At 42.3% G+C, this 21,168-nt stretch overlaps 1 protein-coding gene and 1 pseudogene across 3 annotated transcripts in view; one reads left to right on the top strand and one right to left on the bottom strand.

Annotated features, from left to right (window-relative positions):
* Positions 1-6,866, bottom strand: part of LOC134473963 (tubulin beta chain-like) — a 57,791-nt pseudogene extending 50,925 nt beyond the window's left edge.
* Positions 6,867-19,299: 12,433 nt separating this feature from the next.
* Positions 19,300-21,168, top strand: part of Kat6a (lysine acetyltransferase 6A) — a 135,660-nt gene continuing 133,791 nt past the window's right edge. For 2 of the 3 annotated variants that reach the window (XM_063239909.1, XM_063239906.1), the window contains exon 1: positions 19,309-19,434. The gene's annotated coding sequence lies outside the window, so the exon portion shown is untranslated. Of the gene's footprint in view, positions 19,435-21,168 lie in introns of all 3 variants that reach the window. The other variant, XM_063239907.1, reaches the window with a different exon arrangement.

The raw sequence follows: 21,168 nt of genomic DNA, 5'->3' as shown, positions 1-21,168 counted from the left end.
CAGCTCTTACTTAGCCTGAATGCCTGACAGGCATTACTCAGCCTGGAGGCTTTGGCCAAGGCCATGTCTACCTCTAGTGTGTGACAGTGCTCCTAGTCATGTTGTCAGCTGACGATCCAACCTGGGTTTGGGCTCAGACTTCATTCTTCTCATAGTGACTGGCTGGGGACACCTGTCATCTTTTCTTGATAGAGGACTTTGGACAGGCCTGACCCATGCTAGTGAAATATCCTTATAATCTTGAACTTCCCATGTAATCAAATGGCCATACTTCCAAAATTGATATAAGATTAATGCACCCCAATCAAAATACCAACAGCATTCTTCACATAACTGGAGAAAACTGTCATAAAATTGATATGGAACCAGAAGAGACCCAGCATATAGCAAAAGCAGTCCTAGGTAAAAAGAGAAAAGTGGGAGGCATCAAAATTCTAGACTTGAAATTATATGATAAAGCTACAGGGATTAAAAAGAAAGGATCCAACAGGGTACTGGTACAAAAACAGACATGTAGATAAATGGAACAGAACAGAAAGAGGATCCTGAAACAACTCCGGTGCATTAAACTATCTGATCTTTGACAAAGGGGACAAAAACATATACTAGAGGAAAGATACAATAGCCTTTTCAACAAATAGTGCTGGGAAAACTGCCTATCCATGAGCAGAAGGTTGACTGTAGACCCTTATCTCTCACTGTGTATTAAACTAATATCAAGATGGATCAAATAACTAATTTAAAAAAGAAACACTAGCTTGGCATTGTGGCACATTTCTGTAATTCCTGAAGTCAGGAGGCTGAGGCAAGACGACTGCTGCAAGTTTGCAGCCAGCCTGGGCTGCCTAGTGAGTTCAAGGCCAACCTAGACAACACAACGAGAACCTACTTCAAAAAAACCCAAAAATCAAAACAAAACATAAACACTTAACCTGCTGGAAGACAATGTATGTAAAACTCCTGAAGTCACAGGCATAAGGAAGAACTTTCTGAACAGAATCCTGGTTGCTCAGGAAATAGCACCGAGAATCAACAGATGGAATTATATCAAATTAAAAAGCTTCTGCACCGCAAAGGAGACAACCAACAGAGTGAAAAGACAACTTACCAAATGGGAAACTATTTTTGCTAGCTATTCGTCATATAGAAGACTAGTATCTAGAATATATTTTTTAAAAACTCAAAAAAATTAGACTCCAAAAAACAAACAAACAAACAAACAAACAAACAAACAAACAAAAAAGGGGCTGGGGATTTAGCTCAGTGGCATAAGTGCCTGCCTTGCAAGCGCGTGGTTGTGAGTTCAATCCCTGGTACCGGTAAAAAAAAAAATTAGCCCAAAATAACAGACCTAATAAAAAAGGGGCAAATGAAATGAATAGAAACATCACAGAAGAAAGAATTACAAGGGCAACAAATACATGAAGACATGCTCAACACTGATGGTCATAAGAGAGATGCAAATTCAAACAATACTGAGATTCCCTTAAACAGAGTCACCATCATCACAAAATTAATAGCAAATGCTGGTGAGTTGTGAAGCCTTCTATACTGGTGTGAGAACATAAAATAGTGCAACCATGATGGAAATTGGCATGGAGATTCCTCAAAAAACTAAAACTAGAAATTCCATTTGACCCAGCTATTATTCTTCTGAGAATCTTCCTGAAAGAGTTAAAGACACCATATTAGAGTGCCACATGCATACCCACGTTTATAGCAGCACAATTCATAATAGCTAGACCTTGGAAGCAGCTTATATGTCCATCAGCAGATGAATGGAGAAAGAAAATGTGGTATTTACACATGATGAAATACTACTCTGCCATGAAGAAAGATAGCCTCACATCATTTGTAGGAAAATGAATGAATCTTGAGACCATAACATTAAATAAAATAAATCAGACACAAGAATAAATGGTTTCTCTTACATGAGAAACACAAATGATAAATAAAGAGGAAAAAAAAGAAACAGGAAGAGGGAGATGGCTGTGTCTCAGATGGGAAGAGGATCCAGATCCAGAGATGGAGGGAAGAGAGGGAAAGAGGATGAAAGGGGGAATTGAGATGTGCTGTGTATATGCACCAGCTCCACGTCAGGAATGCAAACTTTATGTGCTGCAAACATGTCTTAATAAGAAATAAATACAACCAAAATTTAAAATAAAACCTTGAACCTCAAGAGCGAAAGTTTTAATCTTCTGCAAAAAATTTCCTGTCCTTTTTACAGCGAGTAAGGAGCATTTGGTAAGGTAAACTTGGTCAGGTCTTTAAATAGTCACACAACTGGGAGGATGAGGGAGGACTGTGTAAACCCAGGAGTCTGAGGTTGGTCTGCGTAACACAATAAAACAACACAGAAAGCTCATGCTGTTTGTTCATCAGAGTGCAATAGACGCCTAATTAAGAACCACGCAATTTGTTTTAGGAAAAAAAGTACTTCTGAGATGAGATGCCTTTTATATCGTCCCCAGGATTTGGGAAGTCTTTTGTTAATTTGATTAAATAGATTTCCAATGTCATTAGTCTGGATTTAGTCATTTGTGGCTTTTAGGAAATGTACAATTGTTTATTTCACCAAAGAACAACAGATTGTAAGAAGTGTCTCTCCAAAGAGTGATTATTAGCTGCAAAGAGAAAACCAGCAATTTTGTGGTCATGAAGCCAAACAATAGATTGACTAGGTGATCAAAGTTAACACCACCAACTAAATATCTGTATTAATAAAAGAGAAGAAAAATGTCAAACCACTCGCTTCACTTTCTACCTTACAAAACTAGTAATGGAAGGAGTTGGGGTACAGGTTAGTGGTGAGACACAAGAGACTTTGGGTTTAATGCTCAGCATTGAAAAAACAAAAGCAACAGGACCAATGGGCTGGTGGCACATGCCTGTAATTCCGGCACTCCAGAGGTTGAGACAGGAGGTTCTCAGGTTCAAGGCCAGTGTGGGCAACTAAGTGCAACTCAGAGAGACCCCATCTCTAAATAAAACATACGTCAGGTGTGTGGCACATGCCTGTAGTTCCAACACTGAGAAGCTGAGGCAGGAGGATTACTGAGAGTTCAAAACCAGCCTAGGCTACATAGAGAGCTCACAGCCAGCCTGAAGTACATAGCAGGACCCTGTCTCCAAAAACAAAACAAAACACACCATAAAAATGGAAACAAACAAATGAAAACAGGTAAAGAAGAACAAACTTAAAGCAAGTAGAAGGAGGGAAATAAAAACCGGAGCGAGAATAAGTGAAATACAGAATAAGGAAAATCAACTAAACCAAGAGTTGCTTCTTAAAGATCAGGCCCACTGATAGCAAGACTGGGGAATGAAAATAAGAAAAGCCTCAAACCAATAAAACCAGGACTGCAAAGGGGGACATCCTCCAAGGTAGAGACCAGAAGAGAAAACTATGAACAACTGTGCCAACATATCGTGCACCTCAGGGGAGACAAGTGAGGGGCAAGGAAAAACCAAACAGAAAGTCTGAACAAGCCTTTAACTAGTGAGTGGGGAGGCTGAACTGGGGATTTAAAAGCTTCTGTCCCACAAGAGAAGCTCAGGCCCAGAGGACTGTGCTGCTCAAGCAGAAGAGGAAACACTTCCCAGATACTCAGCCAGAGCAATACTTCCCTGATTCCAACAGCAAAAACATTATAGGAAACAAATAAATAAAATAACACAAACTACAGAATAATACCCTTCATGCATATGATGTGAAAATTCCCAACAAAATACCAGCAAACTGAATGTAGCCACATATGAAAAGGATCCTATACCATGACAAGTGGAACTTATCCTTGGAATTGCAGGCTGGTTTAAGATCTGAAAACCAATCAATGTAATATTCCAAATTAATAGAATCAAGGGCAAACTCATTCCAATAAATGCACATAAAGCATCTGACAAAATCTGACACTTTTTCATGATAAAAATGTTCAAAAAAATAAGAATAGAAAGGAACTTCTTCAAACTAATAAGTGACTGTAAAAACCTGCAGCTGTCATACTTCATGGAGAAATACTGAATGTTTTCCTATTGTGATGGAAAAATAGACAAGGATGTCTGTTCTCACTACTTTTCTCCTACACTGTACATAAAGTGGTAGCCAGAGTCTTAAGCAAGACAAAGAAATAAAAGGTAACCTGTTTGGAAAAGAAGAAGTAAAACAATCTCTGTTAACAAATGACATGATCTTTTATATACAGAAAATCCTAAACAGTCCACTAAGAACACCTACAGTTAATAAACAAGTTGAACAAGTTTTCAAGATACAAGCAATATACAAAAATCAATCATATCTTAATAACTTAGCAGCAAACTTTCCAAAATCAAAATCAAGAAATTTCATTACATTGTTATCAGGAAGAATAAAATACTGGGGTATAAATTTAACAAAAAAAGGTGCAAGACTTCTACACTGAAAACTATAAAATATTGGTGAAAGAAATGTGGTAAGATCTCAAAAAGGCTCCTATTCTCATCAGATTTAATACTGATGAGATGATAACACTGCCAGGAGCAGTGGGTACACCTATAATCCCTTCAGTCTGGGAGGCTGAGGTAGAAGGATCACAAGTTACAAAGACCTTTACTCAAAATTAAAAATAAAAAAGGGCAGAGGACGTAAATCAGTGCCAAGGCCGTGGTTTTAACCCCAGTACAGAAAACAAAACCAACAACAAAACAACAAAAAAGTGGCAGTACCTCCAGATTCCGTGCAATTGTTATTAAAATTCCAGCATCTTCTTTGCAGAAATTGACCAGCTAACCCTAAAGTTAACACAGAAATCACCCAGCAGAACCAAAATAATTTTGAAAAAGACCAAGTCCAGAAGACCTACAGTTTCCAACTTGAAAACAGTTTGGCAGCTCCTCAAAAATTTAAAAGTAGAGTTAGTTAAGTAACCAAATAATACACCCAAATAATATATCCAAGAGAAATGAAAATAACTGTCTTCATAAAAGTTGCAGGTGAATGTTAGTAGCCGTATACATAATCGCTTGAAAGTGAAAACAACCTGAATGTCCGTCAATTGATAAGTAAATAAATATAATGTAGCATATCCACATAATGGAATATTACTTAGTTGCAAAAGAAACAAGGCACGAGCTACAACCACCTCCCGCGTGTGTCCCTCCTGTCCCTCCCTCCGGTCCCTGTCTAACTGCGTCCTTGTGAATCCCTCCATGGCCCAGAGACACAAAGCACAGAGCATTTCTCTTGCTTGCAGGGCTTCTATGCTGAGACCCACCCCGGCTCTGTGTGCAGACCTGGCCACCACAGCCTGTAGCAGTCAGTCACCCCAGGAAACTGCATCGGCAAGCAGGACAGTGGTCACCTGGAAGTGAAGCCAGTGAAGTGCAGAGAAATGAACCTGGAGGGAAAATACAAACGTTGCCTGTACTGGTCTATTTTTGGTGTGTGTGTGTGTGTGTGTGTGTGTGTGTGTGTGTGTTGGACTGGAGGTAGGGTACATGGATATTATTTTATTACTCTATGAATTGCACATATTTATTTTGCTGTGTAATATATCTGCATGTTTCCCTTGTTTTACAAAAACTTTCTTTTAAAAGAGGTTAAGCGGAATCACTGGCCTTTTCCCTACCAAAAAACTTTTTTTAGTAATAAGAATTAGATGCAAGGCCTTCACTCTCTGAGCTACATCCCAGGCCTGTTTTTACTTTTGAAACAGGGTCTCATCAAGTGGCTAAGTTGCCCAAACTGTGTTACAACTTGTGATCCTCCTGTCTCAGCCTCCCAGAGGGCTGGGGTTACTCATGTGTACTCCCACTCCTGGCTCCCCAATCTTTCTTGATCAGATCATCTGGGGTATATCTAGAAGCCTCAGTAACATGGACATCCAGTAACATGGGACACTTGAGCTCACAGGAAATGCCCTAAGTTCTTCAGGCAGGTGTGGATTTCTTTTAACAGCTCTTGGCTCGGTAAAGACTGAATACTGGGCTACTGGACAATGAGATGCTGTGTAACACGAGCTGCCTGCTGTGCATGGCACACCAGCTGAGCTAGGTAGCTGCCATGAGTTCCTGCCCACACAAACTACACTGCTGCATCAGCAGGGCGAGCTCCTCATCACAGGAGGGCCACGCCTGAACAGGTCCTGAAAGGCAATCACTCTCAAAAGCAGATGGATCATACTTGCAGTGTGTCTACACACGGTAAACTCCAGCTGCTACTCAAATGTGGACACGTACCCCGAAGGAGACATCTGGGAATCTCACCAGCTGAGGAAGAGCTGTTCTGAACCTGGTTTCCAGATCGTGGTGGTGCAGCTGAAGGACAGTGAAGGGGAGAAACCACCACCACCAAGCAGGTAGATCATTAAGCAGCACATCTCCTGCTCCACTCCATCCAAAGAATAAATCAGCCTGAATTAGGAACCCGCATCAGTTCACAGGCAAAGGCTAGAGGCTTCCCTGGATGCCCAGTGACTTGGGCTGGCCATGATTGGAAGACCACTGGCCAGGAAGGTAGGGAAGAGAACTGAGGTTTAAAGAAGAGGACCAAGGACAGACCTCTCCGAATGGCCGAGAGCACGCAGCCACCTGCCCAGGTGCCCAGGTAATGTTCAGCAGCAGCCCTGCACTGCAGAGAACTGGAACAGCAAGGTGATCTGCCCTGAGGGGCCAGGCCTCTTCCAGTCACTTGAGGGCTTGCTCAGTGACTCACCAACAGAGCGGGAGAGGTGGCGAGGCAGAGGGCTGCAAAATGTCACTGAAAAGGTCCTGGTCACAAGTGCTGCGTGCTCAACTCCGCAGGCAGCAGCACCCAACCCTTCGTTCTCCACATGGCGCTTGTCCTAGAGGAATAAGCCGCCCAGGGCTCCTAGGTTGACTGCATACCTCTGAACCTGTAAAAATAAGTTTGCATTAGTTCGCCTTGCTAGTACACAGTGACCGTCTTCCCGGTGGGGGCGCCAGCGTGGAACACGTCCGAAAGCTTTTACTTCCCTCCACCGCCATCTCTCGGCCTGGGCCTCTGGGTGGAGGGGCAGCAGCCCATCCTTCACAGCTCCGAATCCGCATGTTTCCTTCCTCTGCTGTATTTGTAGTATTGCCACGAGCGGGCTTACGGAGCCCTGTGTGCCACTGTAGTCTCATACAACAGTGCTTCTAGAAAATTAGTGCATGTACAAGAAGAAAGGTGATGGGCTTGCTTGATCTTTCTGTGTACCGAGTCACCTGGCATTAGACAGCTGCCGCTAGCTGGGATGGTGGCATGGCCTAGTGCAGCCGGGCGAGCACAGTAATACAACTGTGTACAGGCTCAGAGATAGTAGAAAACGACTTCATAGTCTGGATGGAACCTGCTGTGACAAGCACTGCAGCTGAGGAAGGCTGGTGGCTGAGGCTGGGAGGGTCACTGAGGACGGTGACAGGGACAGCACTTGGAGGGAAGCGATCGCCTCCTCCCCGTGCAGCCCTTGGCACTGCTCCCTTCACACAGGGTAATTCCATGTGTGGCTGGTGTTTTCCACAGAGGCCCACACATTCTAAGCCGCTCCTCGTCCAGGAAGCGGGACTTCCCCTTCCTCTTGAGTACTGGGAGGGTTTGGTGACTGGCCTCTAACAACAATACAGAAGAGAACAACTAGGTTGGTGAGACACCCTGGACTACATCATCAGGGTTAACAACACCACAAATAGATCACGTCAACATGCATTCCCTGATGGGACGCAATGGGAAAGCATGTTATATCCCTCGCATTCCTCCCAAAAGCTGATTGAAAAATAAAACTAGAACAATTCTTTAAAACCAAAATTATTCTTTTGATTGAGCTACAATCTTGCTACGCAGTTCTGGCTGAATTTGAACTCACCTTGTAGCCAGGCTAACCTCCAACTTGTAATGATCCTTTGCCTCAGTCTCTTGAGTGATAGGATTACAGGTCTGTGCCACCATGCCTGGTTCAAAATTATTTAAAAATAAATCTTATGGAGTGATTGGGTGCAGTGCTAGGAACTGAACCTAGTTCCTTGCACATACTATGCAAGTGTTCTACCACTGAGATACATCTGAGCCCTTCTTCAAAATAAAACTTAAAAAAGAATGATTTCAAAAGGCAAAATGTTTTAAAAATGGAAATGGGGAAGAATAATACCTTTTCTTTCAAAAGTATTTTTTTCTTTTCTTTTTTCCTATTTATTTATTTGGTGTACTGGGGATCAAACCTTGAAGTGAATCACTTGAGCTACATCCCTGGCACTGTATTATTATTGCTATTGTTATATTATTATTTTGAGAGAAGGTCTTGCTAAATTGCCCAGGTAGGACTCCAACCTATCATCTCCTTACTTTAGCCTTCCTAAGTGCTGGGATTACAGATGTGTGCAACTATGCCCAGCAACTAACGGAACTTTTAAAGGATATATTTCAGACAGAATAAAAGTGATCCGATATGGAAGAAGTGAGATCCAAGAAGGAATTATAAGGGCTGGGGTACAGCTCATGAGAGAGACAGAAAGAAAGAAAAGGAAGAATTGTAAGTAAAGAAATTACAAGTATTTGAACAAGTAACAATATTGATTATATAAACAACAATGTTTCAAGAATTTAAAGAGAGAGATAATATTCTTGACAAAAACCCAGTTATGTCAATAAGAGACATCACAGCTGGTGTGTTCTAGGGCTCTTGTACCATCCAAGATGATAGTAAAGATATTAGCTTTAGACGTTGATAAGTATGAATATACATTAAAACTTCTTGGGGTCACCACTAAAAGGAGGATATTTATCATCCAAATCAGCAAAGATTTTAAACAATCACAAAATAAAATGGAGTAAAAAATAAATGAACTAGATGCTTCAACTAAACATAAATATTAAATGGCAATTTGAAAAACTCAAGGTATAAAGTGGTTTACAAAAGGAATGTCTGACACTGAAGGATATAGAAAGTAGAAAGCAAAATAATGGAAAAATAGACTGCAAATACTAACAAAGTTAGTTCCAGAAAAAAATAAGCTTTAAGGCCAAAAGTACTCTAAAGCTAAAAATGATGTTCAAAATGTTCAATTTCCTAGAATGTCATAATTGTAAATGCATATGTACCTAGTTACCATAGCTATGTAAAATATAACATTTTTTTAAATATTGGGAAGAATTTCAAGAGGAAATAGACAAATTCATCATCATAACATGATTTTAATTATTATTCTTGATAATGAATAAATCAAGCAGGGGAAAAATATCAGAAGGAAACAGGAGAGTTGATTATCACAATTAAGACACTTGCTTCAGTAGTCATATACAGGATATTGTTTTTGAGCATCACTTTTTTTCAAGCACAGTGAAATATTTATGAAACTTACTACATGTACTGGGCCATAAAGTAATTCTCAAAAAGTTTGCAAAAACTTAATGTCATGCATGATCCTTAGCCACAGCCCAAGTACTTTTAGAATGAATAATAAAAAGAGAACCAAAAAATGAACACATATGAGTACAAACAGAAAAATATTCAGATTTGAAAATGATAAAAAAAATCACATCTCAAATCTTAGAATGATATATTAAATTATCACAGAAGGTAAAAATAAATGCCAAGTTCTAATCAAGAGATTAGAAAAAAGAACAACTCTAGCAAAAAGAGAAGAAAAGAAATATTACAGTGAAAGATAAAAATTAAGGGTTTGCGGGGGGGGGGGGAGACATACAATAAACAACATTAACATGGCCTGAAGTTGTTTTTTGAAAGGATGCACAATACTGAAAACTTTTGTCAATAATACTCAAGTAAATAAAGGTGAGAAAGGAAGAAAAAAAAATCCCGAGATTGAAAACAGTAGTCAAAACATAATTACAGGGACTGGGGCTTAGCTCAGTGGCTTAAGCACCTGCCTGGCAAGTGCAAGGTTGCAAATTCAATTCCTGATACCACAAAAAACATAATTACAGATGCTATGGAAACCACAGGGTCATAAAAGATATTATAAACAAGTTTCTGAGAACGAAAATAAATTCTTAGAAAGATATTTCTCAAAACTCACTAAGTATGTAAAACCTTAAGAGACCGAATCAGTATACAAACATTTTCCCACAAAGAAACACATGAGGTGTAAATGGTTGCATTGGTGGATTTTCTCAAATATTTAAATAATAATTCCATTTTTAAAAACCCAGGGCCAGGGATTTAGCTCAGTGGCATAAGTGCCTGCCTGGCATTTGCAAGGTCATGAGTTTGATCACTGGTACCAAAATAAAACAAAAAGAAAAAAAAAAACCCGGAGCATAGAAAAAGAGAGAATTTTTATTGCATGTTCTACGAGTCCAGAATAAGTTTGATATCAAAACAAGCAAGAATAGTTCCAGATAAGACATTTCTAAGTCAGGTTTACTCATACATATAGTCACACAAATTCCAAAGGAATTATTGATAGAGGTGTCCTTGCTGGATTGTAATCCCAAGCACAGAAGTTTGATTTCACATTAGGAAAGAATCATTAACATTCACAAACTTGGGATATTAAGAGAGAAAACCACTGAGCATGTCATGAGTTACAGGAAAAACTTTTGGTAAATGTTAGTATTTAGTTATATTAAAAACTCTTAGCAATGTGGAAACAGAAGGAAAGTTCCTCATCATACCTGCAGCAAACATTGTCCTCAATTTGAAAGTCTTCCCTGTGATACTAGAAGCAAAAGAAAAAAGGTCCAGCACTTGTGAGCCTAAAGTAGGAGGACCTCAAATTTCAGACAATCTGTGCTATGGGAGCACAAAGTTGGCCTGAGCTGGATAGGGGAGCATATCTGTAATCCTAGCACTCCAGAAGCTGAGGCAGGAGGGTTGCCAGACAGTTTGGCAATTTAATGAGATTTTATCTTGAAATAAAAAAATACATTAAAAATGGCTGAAGATGTAGAGTACAACAAGAAAAAGTGAGCAATAAACATGAAAAGAAAGGGATAACCACACTAGTAATCAGCGAAATGTTAGTTACAATAAACACAATAGACTGTGTTATGTTTATAACGGATATGATGAAAGTGACTTAAAATTCTCACAGTGATCTTGGGTAATCACATGATAGGCATTACTACTACTACATGAAAAACAAACATTGAAATCATGGTATCAATCCTCCAACTTCGTTCTTTTTCAAAACTGTGTGACAATTCTGTATTTTCTACATTTCCATTGCAATTTTAAAATCTGCTTATCAGTTTCTGTAAACTAGGGCTGCTGTGGTTATGACTGCAATTCCATTGAAACTACAGATCAACCTGGAAGTAACTGATCTCTTAACAGCACTGAGTTTTCTAATCCTGACACAAGATATTGCTTACCATTTTCTTAGGGTTTCTTTCATTTCTCTTAGTCATATTTTGCAGTATTCAATGAACTGATCATGCACATCTTTTGTCAATTTATCCCCCAGCAGTTCCTATTTTGATGTTACTGTAAATTGTAGTTTTCTGCATTTTAATCTGCCAACAATTTATTATTACTTAGAAATATACTTGGTCTTTAAACTTTGTGGTAAATCACACACAAAATTACTGTATTAATCATTTTAAGTGTACACTCACCCTTTTGTGCTTTTCGTTGCATTGGTGTGGCAGCCTTGATGTCCTGAATCAACACAAAAGTTTTCTCTTTCAAGGTCATTTTGATTTGGGGGAAGAGCCAGAGGTTCATTGGTGCAGTGTCCAGTTGAGAACACATGGCAATGTTTTTACAAGCCTGTCTTTCCACTGGATGGCACACAGCCACAGCTTTCACTGTGTTTTTTTTTTTAATCACACCTTTATAAGTCAGGTTTACTCATACATACAGTCACACAAATTCCAAAGGAATTATTGATAGAGGTGTCCCTGCTGGGGAGACACAAAAGGAGACTTGCAGAACTGCTTCAGAATGGCCAGAATGGTGGAATAAGTGTGTTTGAGCATGGGGTTTATATGAAGGGGATTATTTGCAATATATCTTTTCTATAATAGTTTTAAAGTGTAAACATTTGCTGTATAGTTTAATCATGCCATACACACACACACACACACACACAGTATGCCACATTTTATTTATTCATCATCTGTTGATGGATATTTGAGTTGCTCACACCTCTTGGTTGCTATGTATACATGCTGCTATGAAGATGGAAATATAAAAAGATTCTGCTTTACCTTCTTTTGTATACATATTCACAAGTGGAATTGCTAGATGATATGGCATTTCTGTTTTAATGTTTTCAGGAAATTCCATCCTATTTCCATAGTGACTGCATCATTTTACCTTTTTGCTAAGAGTGCACGAGGGCTCCAATATCACTATGTTTTATTAATACTTGGTATTTTGTGTTTTTTGATAGGGGCCATCCTAATGTCTGAGATGATGATGTGTTTTCTTTTTTTATGGTACTGGGGATTGAACTCAGCACCTTCACATTGACCAGCACATTTGACTATTTTTGAGACAGGGTCTTTCTAAATCACTAAGTTGAACAGGCTAGGCTCTAACTTGCCATCTGTCTGCCTCAGCCTCTCAGACTGCTGGGATGTGCCATGAGGCTTTTTCATGGTGACTTTGTTTTTAAAGACAGGGTCTTGCTATGAATTCAGACTGGCATTGAACTCACTGGCCCAGGCTGACCTCAAACTTGCAGCAATCCTCCTACTTCAGCCTACAAGTGCTGAGATTATAGGTATGTGCCAACACATCCAGCTTCTCATGGTGATTTGACTTGTACTTCCCTAATGATAGTAAGGCTGAGAATCTTCTCATGTGCTTATTGGCCATTTGTACATCTTGAGAAATGTCTGTCCAAGTCCTTTGCCCAGTTTGAACTGGACTGTTTCTAACTTTTATTTTGTATATTGATCTTATATCTTGCAACTTAGATGAATCATTAATTCTAGTAGTAGTTTGTGGGATTTTCTAGACGTATCATTGTGTCATCTGTGAGTAAATTACTTTCTTTCCAATTTATATGTCTTCAGTTTTTCTTGCCTTGTTCCTCCATGTCTTACATTCATTTTGTGTTGCTATAACATCATAGCGGGGGTTGTGTGTACACATAATAAAGAAATTCACTTAGCTCTCAGGCCTGCAGGTTCAAGGGCCTGGCACTGGCATCTGCTCTGCTCTGGGAAAGGCCTCATGGTGGACGGCCTTGTGATGGTAGGAGCATGTACGAAAGGGTGAGCAGCATTGTTAAAAGGAGGATTTAGGGGATGTGCCAGTCCCATGAGATCCGACCCACTCCTCAGAGACAGCATCGTTCCATTTGTGAGGGTGCAGCGCTGATGACTTAATCATCTCCTGCAGATTCCACTACCCATTAAGGATCCATTACCTTTTAATACTGCCACACTGAGAATCCAGCTTCCAATACCGGAACCTCTGTGGAGCCAACTACACCTAGGCCCTAGTGCACTGGCCAGAATCTCAGTGTGCTGCTCAGTAGAAGTGATTACAGTGGGTATTGTTTGCCTGTTGCATCTTTCCTCATCCTTTTACTTTTAATCGAATCATCCTTTTCCTTAAAACATGTGCCCAGCACACAGCACAATCTCTGTCCTACATCCAGTCTGGAACTGTAAGTTCTTCCTGGTAACTGGATTGTTAGATCAACAACTATCAATTTATCAGACTCTGAATAGATGATACCGTCTTGCTGAAGTTTTCTATTTCATCCATTCTTTGCTCTTTTTTATTTTTCTTTTCTGGTTTTCTTTTGGATTGAGTATTTTTGTGATTCCATTTTATTTCCACTACTAACTGATTTGCTTATCATTTTAGTGGTTGTTCTAAGGGTTAAAATATGTACCTTCGCCTTACCACAGTACCAACATGTCACTGCTTGTATGTGTAACACCTTCTGACATTATTCCCACCAATTCATTATACATTCCACTTCCATGTAAACTTTAAACCTCATTATTATGAATTTGCCTTAAGCATTCTTTTTTTTTTGGTAGCGAGGATCAAACTCACGACCACACTCTTGCAAGGCAGGTGCTTATGCTGTTGAGCTAAATCCCCAGCCCACCTTAAGCATTCTTTTTATGGACAAATTTTTACAGATTAAACTTACTTCACATACTTCACATTTCCAGTGCTCTTAATAACTACTTGTAGATGTAGCTTAGCAACACAGAGCCTGCGTGGCAAACACAAGGCCCTAAGTTTGATTCCTGGTACAAAAATAAAAATAAAAACAAAAACAAAAACAAAACCTACTTATATATCTAAATTTCAATATTCTTCGTCCTTTTTTTTTTTCTACCAGGGATTGAACTCATGATCACACACTTGCTAAGCAGGCGCTTATGCTGCTGAGCTAAATCCCCAGCCCTCCTTCTTCCTTCTTTTTGAAGAAATTTCTCAACATTTCTGGCAGTTCAGGTCTGCTAGTAATAAAACTGTTTTTAACTCTCTGTTCTCGCAAGCAAGCTTTTTTTTCTTTCTGTCCTCCCCCCCCCCCTTTTTGGCAGCGTCTTGTTATGTAGTTTAGGCTGGCCTTGAACACACCAGTAGCCCACATGACCTTTCTGCCTAAGCCTCCTGAGGGCTGAGATCATTGGTGTGTACCACTATATCTGGTGAAAAAATTCTTACTTGACTTTCATTATGAAATATTTTTGCTGAATAAAGAATTCTAGACTGATTTTTAAAAATCTTTCACTTTCATTAAGTAAGACATTTGTCCTTGTTGCATAGTTTCTAATGAGAAGTCTGATGTAATTTCTATCTTTGTTCCTTTGTATGCAATACAGGGGTACCTCGGTCCACAAACTCGATTCTCCCCATGATTCTGATCACAGACCACTTTGAATAAGAACCAAATCAAATTTACTCATAAGGCCAGCATTCAACCAAACTAATGAAATTGATTCAGTTTTCATATGACTGGGTTTGTGACCAGAATCATGGAAAGAACTGAATTCATGAACCGAGGTACTACTTACGTCTTTTTCTCCCCTCTGGCTCTTGTTCAGATTTTTCAGTATTTTCAAGCCATTTTTAGTATGAAGTGTCTCTCATGTCATTTGTCAAATTCTGAAGATGGATGAGACGAAAGCTAAGAAGTTCCAGTCTGGTTATAATTTTTGTTTGGTGTTTACTCAGCTTGAATTTGTGGGCTTGTATTTTTCATTAAATTTAGGATGATTTCAGCCATTACTTCTTCAGGTCTTCCCCACCTTCTGTAATATGTGTAGAAAGAGTTTATCCTTAGAAGTACTAAGATCATTTTCTCCTGAGAACTAATGCTTAAAATGCTGGTTGGTGGAAACAGGCCACATGGGCACATGGCTCTATCTAGACAGGCCACATGGCTCTATCTAGAGCCACAGGGGCATTCTGGGAATTGCTCTGCGACCTTCACCCTCCTTTTTTTTTTTGGTACTGGGAACTGAATTCAGGACCTTGCACTTGCCAGGTCGCTCTTATGCCAACACACTGTATTCCTGGGCGCTGTCCACCATTTTTGGATGGTTCTTTTTTCTGATTGGTTTTCATCAAAAATGCACATCAATCCTCATCCCAAGAATCACAAAGATGGGGAGAACAAGGAAGGAAGCTAAGCCCCCACCTGTGAGCTGGTCAGCACACAGTGAGAAGAGAATAGTGCCCACCCCTCTCCGTGAGCAACCAGCTGATTTGGAGGAACTGTATTGTTTGATTAACTTTGCAGGCCTACAGTGGAGCAACTATTTAGAGGCCAACAATATGCAGTATACTAACTCTTTCAGATTTTATACTCTCTTACAACTGTTTCAATTTGCTTTATTCCCTTTAAAATTAAAAAAATCAAGAAGAGCTTTTGATAGACATCTGGGGTTCTGTATTTGCCTAACTTCCCTTTTTGGGTTCTCTGCCCTGCAAATTTTAGTTCCTTTGGCCTCTCCAAATCCTAGTATTTGTTTCCCAAGGTCAGCAATGTTAACGGTCTTGGGATTCTCCGCTTCCTTTCCTGTGGCCTGGACACCACCACAAGGCAGGAAAGCTGGGGCCACTGTGTGGCTCAACATGTTCGCCTGTCACCCGTCAATCACTTTCCTTCCCCATCTCCTTCAGAGTCTGAAAACCACTGTTCTGTGTATTTTGTTAGGTTTCCCAGCCATTTAAGAGGAGAGATTCAGTCACAGTCACAGCCGATGTTCTTACCTGTAGAGATTTAAAAAACAGAGCTAAACTCATCTCACTCTGGGAAATTCTGAGATGTAGTTCTGCACTGTTACTAAAAAGCACTCAGAGATTGTGATACATAGGTAGTGTTGCAAACTGTATCTTGGTATCTCAGGCCAAACTTTGTTCAGACTTTTTTTTAAAGGAAGACTAGACCTTTCATTTAAAACCTTTCTCTGGGTTTAAGAATGATGAAAGAACTCAGTCAGCCAATATTCCAGGTGAAAACAGGAGAGGCAAATAAAATAGGAAACGTATGTTTGAAGACACTAGTGAGGTATTGAGCCCACCAGGACCTACACAGGCACTGGCTCAGAGAAGGGCAAATTACATCGAAGTGGGATGACATTCAGCAGTACATTGGTTCCTTGGGGGAATTCTAGCAGAGGTTCAGTCAGAGGTTTGATTCTGAAGACAGAAAGAGGTTGCTAGGAGGCCAAGGCAACTGCAAGAATTTTGTCAGCCTCTGCAAGGTTGGAGATGAGCGGGGTCAAGCTCCCTGTGAGTAAAGAAGGGCGAATAACTGAGTCCATGCTGTGCAGGTTCCCTAAAGTCATTCGCCCAGTTCTGGAGGTGCAAAAGATGGAAGGTAAGAAGCAGAATGCCTCTGAGAAGCAGGAGTTCCTAGCAAGGTTAAGGTTCTGACAAGAACCCAGTGCAGTATCCCCCCAGATGAAGGGGCTCAGAGAACACACATGACTCTCACTTGAAACCCTAGAAGGCCATGTACAGAAGCAGCATCAACAAGGTCAACTAAGCCCTGCCTAAACTCAGCCTCCAGTTATCTCCATCTCTCACTAGGAAGATCAGACTGGTTCACTCTAATTGCTTTGCAAAGGTCAGGGTGAGGCTTTTCTATATAACAATAGTATCCAAATCTACTGAATGTGTGGCATTCTATTAAAACTGCCCAGGCAAGCCAAGAGCCAAAACCAGCAGCAAGAATATGCCACTGAAACAGACTCACAGAGATCATAATGCTCAGCAAAAGCTTTACAATTGTTATGGTTGATATGGTTAGGGAAATACAGGCAAAGTGGAAGAAATACAGAAGAAAATGGAAAAATTTTCCAAATGTATTTTTTTAAAGTTATCTTGAAAATTCAAGAACAAAAATACCATGAAATTAGAACTCAATGAATAGATTTAGGCGTTGATAGAAAATATACAGAGTAATGCACAAAGAGGGAAAAAAGAAAAACATAAAAAATAAGAGATTTACTTACTTATTTAATCAGCACTCCTGAGGACTGAAACCAGGACCTACATATTGAGTTGTATCCACAACACTTTTTAAATGTTTTGAGACAGGATTTTGATGTATCTCCCAAACTGGGCTTTGATCCTTCTGCCTCATCCTCCTTGAGGATGACAGGCATGCATCATCAGATTTGTCTTCCTAGTATTTTGATCCATGTCTTCTGAATCCATGGGTGCAGGACCCATGGAAACTATGGCTCTGGAGGCCTGACTGTGCTATCAAAAGTCTAAATCTGAACGATGGGAACCAGAAGACCATGCAAAGGCACTTTTAAAGTGCTGAAAAAAACACCTGCCCAACTAAAAACTTGCAAAGATATGAAGAATAAGACAAAAATCTTAGGGGGAAAAAGCCTCAGAAAAAATATTAGCAGACTTGCTCTAAATAGGAATTATTTCAGATGGAAGGAAACAATTCCACACAGAGCACAGAAATGTGTATTGAAATAGCAACAAAAAGGGTAAATATAATGGTAAATGTAAGTGTTCACTGTCTAGAATACAGTAAGTGTAAATTCTTGTGTGGCTTAAAATTATGTACAATTAACTGGATGTAGTGGTGCATGCATGTAATCCCGGAAATCTGAGAGGCTGAGGCAGGAGGATCCCAAGTTTGAACTCAGCCCTCGCAATGTAGCAATACAGGCAGACCCTGTCTTAAACTTAAAACATTAAGGCTGGGGTGTAGCTTTGTGTGAAGGTCCTGGATTCAATTATCGGTACATAGGTTCAAGAAGTATATTTATAAATAAAAATGCACAATTAAAATTCATGACAAAAGGTACTCAGGTACTGAACCACTGGGCTAAGGATTAGTGTGGACAGGACTGCAGGCCCAGGAAAACCCAGGTTGAAGTTTAACAGGACAGCGGATAAACTGGGACAGAAACTATTCTTAGTGATTTAAAAAGAATGTTTATTTTCACCAGAGAAGGGGACACAAATTTACAACCCAACTTCTTGGGAGGGCGAGGAAGATTTCAGGGTTGAGACCTGTGCTGGCAATTTAACAGTACCGTCTCAGAATGGGCAAAGAAAAAAGTTCCTTCACTAGAAACACTTTTTTTTGGAACACCCTACCACTTGTACATTACGTTAGACCTTGGAAACGCAAAGAGGTGTCACCGGACAGCACGTATCCTGAGCTCCATTCATACAAAAAAAAAGTAAAGATCACACAAGTGCAAGCTGGGGTTCAGAGAAGGGAGTGAACGTCAAAGCTACAGCGGCGAGTGGTCGGGAAGCAGAGGCAAGTATTTAAAGGGCAAAGTTGACAAAACGCGGCGTGGGGAGGGATCCGGGCAGGGAACACAAAGCAGTCGCAGGAGCTCAGCCACCCGTCTCCTGCCCGTCATTTACCGCCTTTCGGTGAACGGGGCAAGTACTGCCTACACCTCCGCCGCACGGTCGCCAGGGGCCAAGACAGACAAAGGAGCGGCGCCCGCGGGACTGGGGCTGAGGACGGAGCAGGTCGACAGCCCGGCCCGGGCCAGCGTGACCTTGAGCGGGGCCCACGCCGCGGGAGGTCCGTCTGGCGCGGGCAGGGCGCTTCCTCCGCGGCCGTGAACGCCGCGCAGCCCCGCTGCCGCTCAAGTGTCGGCTCCTCTGCCGTCCCGGGGCGCACATCGCCCGCTTCCGCCTCAGCAGCACGGGAGAAGAGCTAAGACCCCGAGCCGTCAGGGCCCGCCGTCCCGCCCCCGCCGGTGTAGGCCTTTTGTACCCGCCCCACGTGACCCCGACCAGCTCTTCCCTCGTGCCCCGCCCGCCCTCCGGTCCTGCTCTGCTCCCGGCGCGCTCTTCCAGTCTGTGGCCGCCCCCCTCCCCGCCGCCTGTCCAGCTGTTCCTGTTCCCGCCCTCGGCGGCCGTTCCCGCGCGCGCGTCCCCTCCCCCCGCGGCTGTTCCACCACCTCGCCGCCCCTCCCCCCGGCCGGAGCTCACTGTCTCCAAGATGGCGGCCGTGTCAGTTTGGGGCATCTCCGCGGTCCGGCCCGGGGCCCCGGGATCCTGGCTCTCTTCTCCCCCGGTAAGTAGCCGAGGGGACGCCCCTGGCCGCCAAGCCCGGTGCAGAGCCGCTCCGGGGCCCGCTCTGCCGCCTGGCGGGGTCGGCAGCTGCTGCAGGCCCCGCCGCGGCCTGCGCCGCCTCCCGCTGCTCTGCGCCAGGCCTCGGGCCGGGGCGCCGTGGCCGCCCCCTCGCGACCGACCAGCGCCCGGCTCCCCCGGCTTGGCCCGCGCGCCGCCGGCCGGCAGCCCAGAGCTCGCGGCCCGCGTCCGCGCCCCCGCCCCCGCCGCGCAGGGCAGTCCAGGGCAGCCTGCGGGCGGCCAGGCCTGGAGCTGCGGGGTTGTGGGGCCTCAGCTGCTTGCGCTGCTCGCCCGCCCGCCGCTCTCTCGGGGCGCGCCCGCCGCCGCCCGGCCCGCTCCTGGCTTGTGCTCTCCGGCCTCTCCTCGGCCAGGCCGCCGTGGAGTGGGGGTGACAGGCGGGCGGTGTTGTGGTGCGGAAGAGGCAGCACGTGTGGCAGAGTGTTGGGCTGTCACCCCGGCGGGGAGGGGACGGCGCCCGGACCGCTGCTGCCGGACCTGTCAGGCCTCGCGCCGTCCCGCGCCGCTGACGCCCCCGCGAGCCGGCCGGCGCGGAGATGGGGCGAGGAGCCGGGCACAGGGGCTACCTAGCATGCAACTCCACGTGACTGCATTGTTAACTTACTCCTCGGGTTCTGTTTCCAGCCGGTGGAAGCGGCGAAGCAGCCCATTGGTAAGCCGCACGTCTGTGCCATTGCAAGTTTTTAAAGTTTCTAGCTCTTTAAAAAGAGAGCGCGAAGCCGTGTTCCGGGGTGGGGAATGGGGCCCGGGAAGGACTGTCGCAAGCGAGTTCCGCGCTCTCTGGCCGCTTCTGCACTTTCTCAGAGTTAGGTTCAAGTCCACGGACCTGCGCTTTCCGCAGACCTGGTTACTGATGAAAATCTTGGGCGGAAAGACAAGTGACTGTCATGCTTTTTTTCCTCTGTTCTTTTCCCTGGGAACTTAATCAGGAGGACGTTCCCAACTTCTTGAACTCCGGTTTTAACTTCTTTCGATTTATCGTTGATGTGTCGTAAACTTTCTTGGAGTGATGATGTTTTCCAACTCTCGAGATCCTGACCAAGATGAAGCTTAACTTTCTCAGGGGGCTTAGTTTTAGTCAACTGATTTTGAGATAAATACTGGCTCAGGTTCTAGTGTTTTGTTTTACTCTCTGCTTTCGTTTTACGATTAACAGAACTCTTTCCAAATGTCAGCTTGCCTTTAGATTTTAATGTCACTTTTAAAAATAGTTGCTAACCATAGCATTTTTCCTAGCATTGTTTATATTGTAATGTAAATATTTCCCTGAATAAGAGCAGAAGTTCTTTTAAAAAAATCACTTAGGTAAAGTTAGACGTAGTTTTCGAAGCAAATAGATTATTTTAGGTCATAATTCAATAGTTTAGTGATTTAAAAAATGTGTATCTGCCAAATTCTTTTGTATGAAAGAATATTGATTGATTTTGACCCAGAGAAGCCATGTGTTTGTATGTTTGTTTTATTCATTAATGTTCATTTTGTGACTGCAATCTCGAATTTAGATCTTTTATCAGGTTGATTTCTCTCTAGATTCACAAACAACCCATTCAGTTTTTTTTTTCTATTTTATAGATTTGATGTAAATGCGCTTTTGACCCCAGTTATTCTTGACCTTTCTTAATTCCCGTCCTCTACAGATTGTTTATAAACAACTAGACAA

Source organism: Cavia porcellus, unplaced genomic scaffold, assembly GCF_034190915.1.
Source record: "Cavia porcellus strain 051 isolate PalLab524CR breed Dunkin Hartley unplaced genomic scaffold, mCavPor4.1 scaffold_29, whole genome shotgun sequence".
Taxonomy (NCBI): Eukaryota; Metazoa; Chordata; class Mammalia; order Rodentia; family Caviidae; genus Cavia; species Cavia porcellus.
The sequence above is the reverse complement of the archived record's forward strand: the minus strand, read 5'-3'. Positions and strand labels throughout refer to the sequence as shown.